This window comes from Oncorhynchus gorbuscha, linkage group LG21, assembly GCF_021184085.1.
Source record: "Oncorhynchus gorbuscha isolate QuinsamMale2020 ecotype Even-year linkage group LG21, OgorEven_v1.0, whole genome shotgun sequence".
NCBI classification, from domain to species: domain Eukaryota; kingdom Metazoa; phylum Chordata; class Actinopteri; order Salmoniformes; family Salmonidae; genus Oncorhynchus; species Oncorhynchus gorbuscha.
In genome coordinates, this window is record NC_060193.1 from 35,126,535 (window position 1) to 35,138,626 (window position 12,092).

The 12,092-nt window shown below is 40.1% G+C and overlaps 1 protein-coding gene across 7 annotated transcripts in view; it reads right to left on the minus strand.

Moving 5' to 3' along the window:
* LOC124007953 (collagen alpha-1(XXV) chain) overlaps positions 1–12,092 on the minus strand; it is a 343,793-nt gene that overhangs the window by 252,715 nt on the left and 78,986 nt on the right. The window lies entirely within an intron of this gene.

Consider the following 12,092-nt stretch of genomic DNA (forward strand, 5'->3'; position numbering starts at 1 on the left):
AAAACAAGTTTCTCACCATGCATGCAGTGCAATAAATATAATTATTGGACTGTCTCATTGCTCAAAGATCCACAACGTTTATACTCTGCACTCTTTCCCTAATTGCCATTTTATCCCAAAGAAAATGTGTCTGAACATGAGACGCAGGTGGCAAGCAAAATTCTCACTTTAATGGATGACCTTCCTATTTACTCAGATTGTAATCAATTAAGTTCACCAAGGTGTAACTTCCAATTACTTTTGAGGCATGTTGAGAAAAATTAATGCAAGCAAAACAATTATCCATCCTTGAGCGCCAGTCTCTACTGTTGCGCCAGAAAGACTTTAAAAATGCATTCTTCTGGAAGTGCCTTTCTGCTGACAGTGAAAAATAAACCCTCCACTCTTATGTTTACCATTTCCATTTTGGAGGGTTGGAGTTTGAAGGAGTGCATTTATGGTGGAGATCCGGAGGTGGTAGGAGATTTCTTTATTTTCTTTTGTGAAGCTAATAGTGACAGAAACAAAACACTGCTTGTGTGCAGGGCCTGAAATAGAAATGTGTATCTGTTCTTGTTGAGCTGCGATAAGATAATGTTTACCAGAGAGTAGGTGGGAGGAGTACATATTTTTCCAAGGCTTGTGTGTTGAAACTAAAACAGTGAGCCTCCATAAAACACACTGATACTAATGATGGCTGCACTTGTAGTCCATGGTCAACTATTGCAGCCAACTATTTGGTTATATTTTCTGGTGTATTTTCCTATGTATACATTGTGTGTAATTATAAGATGCAGGGCTCCCTTGCGAATGAGACCTTGGTTTCAATGGGTTGCACATCAAATACATTTTGATTGGTATAATTGTGTAACACCACACATTGCTATAATCCTGGCCGTAGGAATAGACCTATACACCAGTAGAACATATTTCACAAAAAAACTCAACTGAATAGTGACTAATAATTGTTGAGCAATTTAAAGTATAATGCAATATAATAAAGGGATAAAAAATACAATGTATCATAATGCTATGATGACAAACATACAGATAGCAGCTCTTGACTTTAGGATCAAGACTGGAGTATGTGACTGCTGGACTGATGTGAAAGATATTGATAGTCAAAAATATTTCATCTGCACTTTATGCCACAGAGGGCAGAGTCAAAGCTTGCCCCTGTGGTCCATCCTCTGTGTCGGAGGCAATCGCAAACCACCCAGTCATATCCCTGACCTCCACGCGGCGGCCCAGGGCCTCTTATCAAGGGAACACAAGAACACAAGTCCAAATCATCAGAGAGGGTGAAAAGAATCAGGGACCATCCACATTCCCTTCTCACATCTGTTTGTGCATTCCATTGCTGGGAATGTCGCTGCCAAAGTTTTTTTCATTTGCGGGATGGATTAATGTGAAGTGACAAGGCCCGGCAGCTCAGACATTTTCCCGTCTGCATGACTACCTTTGCCCGGCTAACTGTGTTCCTGCTAATGAGGCTGGGCAGGCCTGAAAAAAAAAACATTAAACGTCCAAGAATTCAAATGCTATTTAATTGCTTCCCATTAATTGCAGGACGACCCTTCGCTCACCGCATTACATTATTATATTATAAATAATAGTGATCCTCTTGAGATCAATAACTGCAAGGTAGCAACCACAATGTATGATGCAGCACTGATTCTAAACAATTACCACTTTGAGAGAACAAAACTACGAGCGAAATTATTGAATTACTTCTTCAGATGCCTCTCACCCTGGCTCAGGTGGTTAATGCATCATGCTATTCAAACCAGAGTTTGATGTACAAAACAAAACATTCATTAAAAGTGTTGGGGCTGGTAGAGAAGGATATGATTAAAACCTCTTGGTGCTAGGGGGCAGTATTTTCATTTTTGGAAAAATAACGTTCCCATTTTAAACGGGATATTTTGTCAGGAAAATATGCTAGAATATGCATATAATTGACAGCTTTGGATAGAAAACAGTCTAATGTTTCCACAACTGTAAAGATATTGTCTGTGAGTATAACAGAACTGATGTTGCAGGCAAAAGCCTGAGACAAATGCAATCTGGAAGTGCCCCAGGTTTTGAAAGTGCTGCGTTCCAATGACTCCCTATTCAGCTGTGAATGTACCATCAACGAGTTTATGCTTTCTACGTATTCCGACGTAGTTTTATGCATTTCTGTTGAAGAATAGCCGTAGGCAACCACATTGCGTAAGTGGTCACATGGTGGCTCCGAGAGAGATTCTCGCGTAAATTACAGAGGTAGCCATTACTCCAATCGGTCCTACCGAAAAACGAATTGTCCCGACGGATATATTATCGAATAGATATTAGAAAAACACATTGAGGATTGATTATAAACAACGTTTGCCATGTTGGTCGATATTATGGAGCTAATTTGGTGACCGCAATTTCCGGGCGATTTCTCAGCCAAACGTGAAGAACAAATGGAGCTATTTCGCCTACAAAAATAGTATTTTGGGAAAAAATTAACTTTGGCTGTCTACCTGGGAATCTCGTGAGTGAAAACATCCAAGTTCAAAGGTAAACAATTTAATTTGATTGCTTTTCTGATTTCGGTGACACGGTTGCCTGCTGCTAGCAAGGCATAATGCTATGCTAGGCTATGATAAACTTACACAAATGCTTGTCTAGCGTTGGCTGTAAAGCATATTTTGAAAATCTGAGATGACAGGGTGATTAACAAAAGGCTAAGCTGTGTTCCAATATATTTCACTTGTGATTTTCATGAATAGGAATATTTTCTAGGAAGATTTATGTCCGTTGCGTTATGCTAATTCGTGTCAGGCGATGATTACGCTCCCGGTTTGAGAGTCACAAGAAGTTTAAAATGGAGAGCATGGAAGACAATGTTTGAGTTCCTTCTCCTTCGAGCTGTCAGGCTTACCTACCATCTGCATGTTCATAATGGGCAGGATAATGGTACCACTGACACTAAGACATGACTGCCTGTGAACAGAGTGGCAATGATCAGCACGGAAACCCACCAAACAGTCACCCTCTAACGATCCAATAAGGGTCATGGGAAAATGAGGGATCTGGGCAACATGAAGTGAGAGCTAAGTTAATGTGTACCAGCACAGTGTTGGAGTCAGTGGGCATCACTCGGGCACAGTTTGCCCTTTCCATTTCCACTCATCTATTTCCTGTTGCTGGTTTGCTCATCATTGGGGTGTTTGTTGTCATGTTTGTACAGTGCAGAGGCAGTCTCCAATATTGTAAGGCACAACAACACTCCTACAGACACAGGCTGTATTCCAGTAGTCTTAGATGGCTTCCTTTCCCTGTCTCTTTACTGAAGTTAGTCCTTATAGACAAGGAAAAGGAACCGTGTACTGTACAGTATGTGAATCATGAGGTCCTTGCAGATCTGTGGTTATGAGGCAAAAGAGACCAGGAAAGGACGTTTTTCAAGTCTACTGTTATAAAGCCACATACAAGCATTTCGGAACTGGCCTGCCCTCTGTCACTCTGTTCTTTGTCATAACCAATCATGAACATGCACAAATTCATAATTAATGTTATTCCAGTGCCACTGTAAGAGCAATGATACAATTTTATGAAAATAATCCTGTTAATTATTCCAGTGCCTGCAGGGGTCTTTTTAGTTCAAATGCTATAGTATACTATGGTTTTTCCAATTTTCTGGAAGCTTGCGTTGGGGTTCGGGTATTTTCTGTATACCAGGGAGTTCATTTCTTGTGACTAATGTTTTTTGTTTTTAGAGTTGCGACAGCATCTAGGGTATTACGCAATGTTACATTTAGATATTCGGTTAGGTGGTTAAAAGATGTGTACTCCAACATCCTTGGGTAGGTGGAGGGAGTCAGGAAGGACATCTAGGAATCTTTGGGTTGTCCGAGAATTTCTAGCGTGGCTTTTCATAATCCTTTGTTTTGGTCTGAGCACTTCAGTATTATGAGGAAAAACACTATTATTGTTTCATCAGACCAGAGGACATTTCTCATAAAAGTACAATCTTTGTTCCCATGTGCAGTTGCAAACCGTAGTCTGGCTTTTTTATGGCGGTTTTGGAGCAGTGGCTTCTTCCTTGCTGAGTGGGCTTTCAGGTTATGTCGATATAAGAGTTGTTTTACTGTGGATATATATACTTTCATACCTGTTTCTTCCAGAAACTTCACAAGGTCCTTTGCTGTTGTTCTGGGATTGATTTGCACTTTTCGCACCAAAGTACGTTCATCTCTAGGAGACAGAATGCGTCGCCTTCCTGAGCGGTATGACGGCTGCATGGTCACATGGTGTTTATACTTGTTCATCTATACAAACAATAGTATGCGTGGTACCTTCAGGCGTTTGGAAATTGCTCCCAAGGATGAACCAGACTTGTGGAGGGCTACAATTATTTGGGCTACAATTATTACATCCACAGGTACACTTCCAATTGGCTCAAATGATGTCAATTAGCCTATCAGAAGCTTCTAAAGCCATGACATCATTTTCTGGAATATTCCAACCTTTTTAAAGGCACAGTCAACTTTCTGTATGTAAACTTCTGACCAACTGGAATTGTGATACAGTGAATTATAATTGAAATAATCCGTCTGTAAGCAATTGTTGGCAAAATTACTTGTGTCAAGCACAAAGTAGATGTCCTAACCAACTTGCCAAAAATATAGTTTGTTACCAAGAAATGTGTGGATGGTTGAAAAACGAGTTAGTGACTCTAGCCTAAGTGTATGTAAACTTCCGACTTCAACTGTATATTACAAGTGCCCATCCAAGATGGCTCAAGGTCATTGGCCACAGAAATGACGTCAAATCACGTTTTATGTACAGTAGCTTTGATTGGACTAATCGTGTCAACATCTTACTTTCAATCTTAGCTAGCAGTCATCATTGTGAATCAAGTCCATTGGCAAATCCTTTTTAATCCTTGTCATATAAATAATGAAGAGAAAATATAGATAAAATGTATCAGTGCTCATCGGCCATTGGACATAAACATTACACAACACAATGGAAATCTCAAATTCAACAATGAGTTGTTTGGAAGAAATCCGTTACAGTGGCTAACCGCAATCATTACAACTGGGAAGTCAGACTGGGAAAATTAGTTTTGAACAGTCATCCAGCTTGGAGTTGTAAATCTTTTTCTTTGATGACAAAATTTGCCAACGGAGGACCGCCGCGCACAACAAGATAAGTCCAAAAATGTCTTATATGCTGCTGCATTAACAATGTAATATGCCAAGTAGATATGGTCAGCCATATCAGCTATCAGCCACAGTTCTATGAACGAAGCGGTACATTCAGCTTTCTGAGCCGTGTCAGTCATGGATCGTTCATCCACCGCGTAAACAATCAGTGCTGTTGGTCCTCTCTGAATAAACCATAAACACGGCCCGGAAACATTCTTTAATTCACTTGCTCTGCCCAATATGACACTATGGATTTGAAGTGAAAAGGACAGAGAGCATACTAATGATCGCATTTACACTTTATTTATAGGAGAAATGCGCACCGTAGAATTACAGTGAGCGAAAGTCACATGGCGTTAAAAGTAATTGCCATGAAACATTGAGAGATCAAAGTAATTGTTTTATTACAGGGGATGACTAATTGACATGATGTACCTTTGAAGGCAAGGGGAACCACTCTTAACAGAAAGAGTGATTGCACATAGGTGCCTTAAAGATTTTCAGTGCAGCTTTTGACATTATTGATCATAGTCTGCTGCTGGAAAAACGTGTGTTATGGCTTTAGACCCCCTGCTATAATGTGGATAAATAGTTACTTGTCTAACAGAACAGAGGGTGGAAACCTATCAAATATAATCCAGTTAGAATCAGGAATTTCCCAGGGTAGGTCTTTAGGCCCCTTGCTTTTTTCAATTTTTACTAATGACATGCCACTGACTTTGATTCTATTTATGCGGATGACTCTGTACACGTCAGCTACTACAGCGACTGAAATGACTGCAACACTCAAAGAGCTGCAGTTAGTTTCAGAGAGGTTGGCAAGGAATAAGTTAAAAACTGAAAGCATTGTATTTGGAACAAAACACTCACTAAACCTGAATCATCAACTAAATATTGTAATGAATAATGTGGAAATTGAGCAAGTTGAGAGTAACACTAGATTGTAAACTGTCATGGTCAAATAATATAATAATAATAATATATGCAATTTAGCAGACGCTTTTATCCAAAGCGACTTACAGTCATGTGTGCATACATTCTACGTATGGGTGGTCCCGGGGATCGAACTACCCTGGCGTTACAAGCGCCATGCTCTACCAACTGAGCTACAGAAGGACCATTAATACAATGGCTCAAGTTCACTCTACTCCATTTACCAGTAGTTGTCCTGCACATGCAATTCATGGTAGATATTGAAATCATGGATGTCATACTAACAGTAAGTATTTTAAACAGGTTGGTCATTCATGCTTTTTTTCATACTTTTTTTTTTTGCAGTAATGGCTAAGATGGGGAGAAGTCTGTCTATAATAAAGCGATGCTCTGCCTTCTTAACACTATCAACAAGGCAGGTCCTACAGGCCCTAGTTTTGTCGCACCTTGACTACTGTTCAATTGTGTGGTCAGGTGCCACAAAAAAAGGACATTGCAATTGGCTCAGAACAGGGCAGCACGGCTGGCCCTTGGATGTACACAGAGAGCTAATATTAATAACATGCATGTCACCCAGGGTAGGTACACAGTACTACATAGAGCCATGGCTACATGGGACTATTCCACATCAAGTAACTGATGCAAGCAGTAAAATTAGATTTTAAAAAACACCTTATGGAACAGCGGGCACTGTGAAGCAACACAAACATTGGCACAGACACATGCACACACACACACACACGATAACATACGCACTTTACATACACATGGATTTAGTACTATAGATATGTGGTAGTGGTAGAGTAGGGGCCTGAGGGCACACAGTGTGTTGTGAAATCTGTGAATGTATTAAAATGGTATAAACTGCCTTAATTTCGCTGGACCCCCAGGAAGAGTAGCTGCTGCTTTGGGAGCAGCTTATGGGGATCCATAATAAATACAAATACAAAAGATATGTTGTGTCAATTTATCTGTGCATTTCTAGTTTCTGTCTGGTAATCCAAATGGTACTCCAGCCAGTGTGAATGGTGTGACAAACTGAAGGACCTACTGAAATCAATATGGGTGAACTTCAGAAGAATGACATTTATTTTTTGGCTTCACATTATCTGACTTTTTTGGTAAATGTATCCAAATGCACATTTGAGGGTATATGGGAGCTTTAGCATGCCTAACAAACTGCAGAACACACACAGATGTATTATTTTTGCCTCCCAAGTGTTCTATATATTTCTTTCTTTTTATTTTTTTTATTGTTGGACATTAAAATATTATTTTTTTTTAAACAGCAAATCAGAACCTAGTGATTTAAATTGAGGAAATCTGTTCCAAAGTATACCCACGCATCAAATACAAACATAAGCAAGGTTTGAAATTATTATGTTTTAGTCAAATATGATACATGTTTGGGTTTCTTGCTGTCAATTTCCACTCTACAAATTTTTGGTAATTTGTTCCAGCCCTCTGACCATCCGCTCAAGAAAAAAATAATCCCAGGGCAGAATCTAGTTGATGATCTCTGCTGTACACCCACACATCTCCCCTTCCCCTCCTTAAAAATAACCTGTCCCACAGAAGCAACTGACGCGACAACTGTGTCTGATCAAAGGCTGTGGCATATGGACAGAAGGCCCAGCATGCAAATGCCGGCGGCCTGCATCCCATTTCAAAGCCAGGAGAGCCGAGGATGTTGTGTTCCCCATGGCCATTCGACAGAGACGAGACCTATCTTGTCACCCACACCCTGATCACATCCACTGCCCACTGTGTTGCACCCTCTAACCCCCTACCATGTCCTCATCTTTCAACCGCAGACATGCATCACTTAGAGTTCCTCAACTGAGCTGGTTTACAACATGGGTAAGCAAACAGATGTCCTTCAGGAAATGACTGTGGCACTGGAGACAGTTTCTGCATCTCTGTGACAAGTTTTGTTCATGGTGGTCATATGAAGCAGGTTGTGTAAAGGATTAGATATCAAAGCATCATATAGTCTAACGTAAATTGGTCGATGAACTAGCTGAAGTTATTACGCTGAGATGGGGCGATATTGAAATTACACTGCAAAAGCTGGAAAGCAAAACCCCTAACCCAGAATTCACATTTAGCAAGACTAAAGACCTAGCAACCAGCAACCTGTCATTTTCTGCATCTCTCTCTTTTTTGCCTTCTGTCAATCCCTCTCTCAGTGAAACAGATGTTGTTTTAACCTTGGCCTCATCGCTCCTACTATTCCAGTCTGTCTCTGGCCCTCAGTGCTTAAGCATGGCCAGTGAGTGCCAGGCGTAGATACATGTGCTAGCTACATGTAAAGCCTGCATGCCCAGTTACGACTCTCTCCTGATCATTGATTTTACATCCCAGGGTGTAATGAGTGCCCCAGCCCAACAGGTGGCATTCATTATCACATCGGGGGAGGGGGGGGGATGAGGCCAGACAGACTCGGGTTATCTCCTGTCCGCAGCCCAGTCAGCTGCCTCCCTCTGACTGGGAGCTTTGTCATTAATTGTATTTGTGTACCCTATCAACTCAGTTTGATATTTCTTACTTTATGAGTTTGGAGTGAAACATTTATCCATATCGCTATAAAAGGTTTTTTCATCCTGAGACATTTTTTACCGGAATAAGGCCAACTCTCTGCTTATAGGGATCATATGCATTACGCCAATCCCCTCATAATTACCATATCAGGCAGATTGAGATTAAGGTTCTGATTGCCCTGAGTTGGTGCAGATAACTACTTGGATGGCTGGCAAAGCACTGAAATTAAGTATTAATTAAGTATTTTTGTTTGATCCCTTAGTCGTACACGTAGGCATTAAAGAAAGCCCTCCTACCATTGCCACTGCACATTTCTATCCTGCTTAACATTTTAAACCTTTATTCTCTGTGGTGCTCAGTTAAAATGACCATCCTGCTATTGCATTCTAGGATGGAATACTTCAGGAGAAATACACAGGGTTGGTGTGGAGTCCTATATACCGAGGCCAACTCCCTTCACCATCCCTCGATTACTGCATAAAGCATGCTTATTATTGAATAAAAAACACTCATACACCACAGGAGAGAATGTGTTGCCGAGCCGCATCTTGTTTGTTCTACGTCCGAAAGCCACAGTGTAAATTGCACGTAAGGCCCATGAGACTCTAGAACCCTTCCTCAAACCTTCACTTTCGGAAGGGTGTTCACTTTTTGCATGGAAAAGCTAACTAAGCCAGTGATGTTACAGCCACTTCAAAGCACTATGTAGTAAAGGTCGACCGATTGATCGGAATGGCCGATTTCAAGTTTTCATAACAATCGGAAATCGGTATTTTTGGACGCTTATTTGACCATTTTTTTACACTTTTATTTAACTAGGCAAGTCAGTTAAGAACACATTCTTATTTTCAATGACGGCCTAGGAACGATGGTTAACTACCTTGTTCAGGGGCAGAACGACAGATTTTTACCTTGTCAGCTCGGGGATTCCATCTTGCAACCTTACGGTTAACTAGTCCAATGCTCTAACCACCTGAATACATTGCACTCCGAGGAGCCAGCCTGTTACGCAAGTGCAGTAAGAAGCCAAGGTAAGTTGCTAGCTAGCATTAAACTTCTCATAAAAAACAATCAATCAGTCAATCACTAGATAACTAAAAATGGTTGATGATATTACTAGTTTATCTAGCGTGTCCTGCGTTGCATATAATCGATGTGGTGCGTATTCGCGAAAAAGGACTATCGTTGCTCCAATATGTATCTAACCATAAACATCAATGCCTTTTTTAACCTCTTCAGTCGACCCTCTACTTTTTCGAACATTCTGTTAAAAATCGCACAGCATTTCAGGGCCCTGCTACTCATGCCAGGAATATAGTATATGCATATGATTAGTATGTGTGGATGGAAAACACTCAGACGTTTATAAAACTGGTTAAATCACGGCTGTGACTTTAACAGAACGTGCGTTTCATTGAAAAGTGCAGGAAAATCTGATCACTGAAAGTGGAAAAATATATCCATCCGCCGCTTCAACCCATTGTTATGGGCGAAAGACATTAAATAGGGCTGAGGTTGCAGTACCTACAGCTTCCACACGATGTCAACAGTCTTGTCATTTGCCAATTCTTTGTTTCTTGGTCAAACGAACAAGAGACAGGCTTTTTCTTCAGGTCTCCGACCGTATATTTTGGTTGAGAAATACACGGACAGTATTTCAAGACGGACCCCTATAGAAAACACTTCGTCTCGTGATTAATTTGATCGCTTATTAACGTTTACTAATACCTAAAGTTGCATTACAAAAGTATTTCGAAGTGTTTTGTGAAAGTTTATCGTCAACTTTTTTAATTTAAAAAAAATGACGTTACGTTATGAAACGCTATTTTTTTCCGTTTATCACACAGTCTTCATAGATCGATATCTAGGCTATATATGGACCGATTTAATCGAAAAAAAGACCCAATAGTGATTATGGGACATCTAGGAGTGCCAACAAAGAAGATGGTCAAAGGTAATGAATGTTTAATATATTATTTGTGCGGTTTGTGTAGCGCCGACTATGCTAATTATTTTGTTTACGTCCCCTGCGGGTCTTTTGGGGTGTTACATGCTATCAGATAATAGCTTCTCATGCTTTCGCCGAAAAGCATTTTAAAAATATGACTTGTTGCCTGACTTCACAACGAGTGTAGCTTTAATTCAATACCCTGCGTGTGTATTTTAATGAACGTTTGAGTTTTAACGAATACTATTAGCATTTAGCGTAGCGCATTTGCATTTCCAGAGCTCTAGATGGGACGCCTGCGTGCCAGGTAGGAGCAAGAGGTTAAAATCAATACACAAGTATATATTTTTAAACCTGCATATTTAGTTAATATTGCCTGCTAACATGACTCGTTGCGAACTGTGTGAATACTATTTCTTCCTAACAAAGACAGCCAACTTCGCCAAACGGGGGATGATTTAACAAAAGTGCATTTGTGAAAAAAGCACAATCGTTGCACGACTGTACCATTAACATCCTAACCATAAACAACAATGCCTTTCTTAAAATCAATACACAGAAGTATGTATTTTTAAACCTGCATATTTAGCTAAAAGAAATTCAGGTTAGTAAGCAATATTAACCAGGTGAAATTGTGTCACTTACGTTCATTGCACACAGTCAGTGTATATGCAACAGTTTGGGCTGCCTGGCTCGTTGTGATCTAATTTGTGAGAATTTTACGTAATTATGGCATAACATTGAAGGTTGTGCAATGTAGCAAAGATAGTGGTCCTAAAACGGAACCTTGAGGAACACCGAAATTTACAGTTGATTTGTCAGAGGACAAACCATTCACAGAGACAAACTGATATCTTTCCAACAGATAAGATCTAAACCAGGCCAGAACTTGTCCGTGTAGACCAATTTGGATTTCCAATCTCTCCAAAAGAATGTGGCCTTTTCTAAAAATGTTTAGAGGAATGGAAGATTCGATATAGGCCGATAGTTTTTTTATATTTTCTGGGTCAAGGTTTGGCTTTTTCAAGAGAGGCTTTATTACTGCCACTTTTAGTGAGTTTGGTACACATCCGGTGGATAGAGAGCCGTTTATTATGTTTCACCATAGGAGGGCCAAGCACAGGAAGCAGCTCTTTCAGTAGTTTAGTTGGAATAGGGTCCAGTATGCAGCTTGAAGGTTTAGAGGCCATGATTATTTTCATCATTGTGTCAAGAGATATAGTATTAAAACACTTGAGCGTCTCTCTTGATCCTAGGTCCTGGCAGACTCAGACTCAGGACAACTGAGCTTTGAAGGAATACGCAGATTTAAAGAGGAGTCCGTAATTTGCTTTCTAATAATCATAATCTTTTCCTCAAAGAAGTTCATGAATTTATCACTGCTAAAGTGAAAGTCATTCTCTCTCGGGGAATGCTGCTTTTTAGTTAGCTTTGCGACAGTATCAAAAAGGAATTTCGGATTGTTCTTATTTTCCTCAATTAAGTTAGAAAAATAGGATGATCGAGCA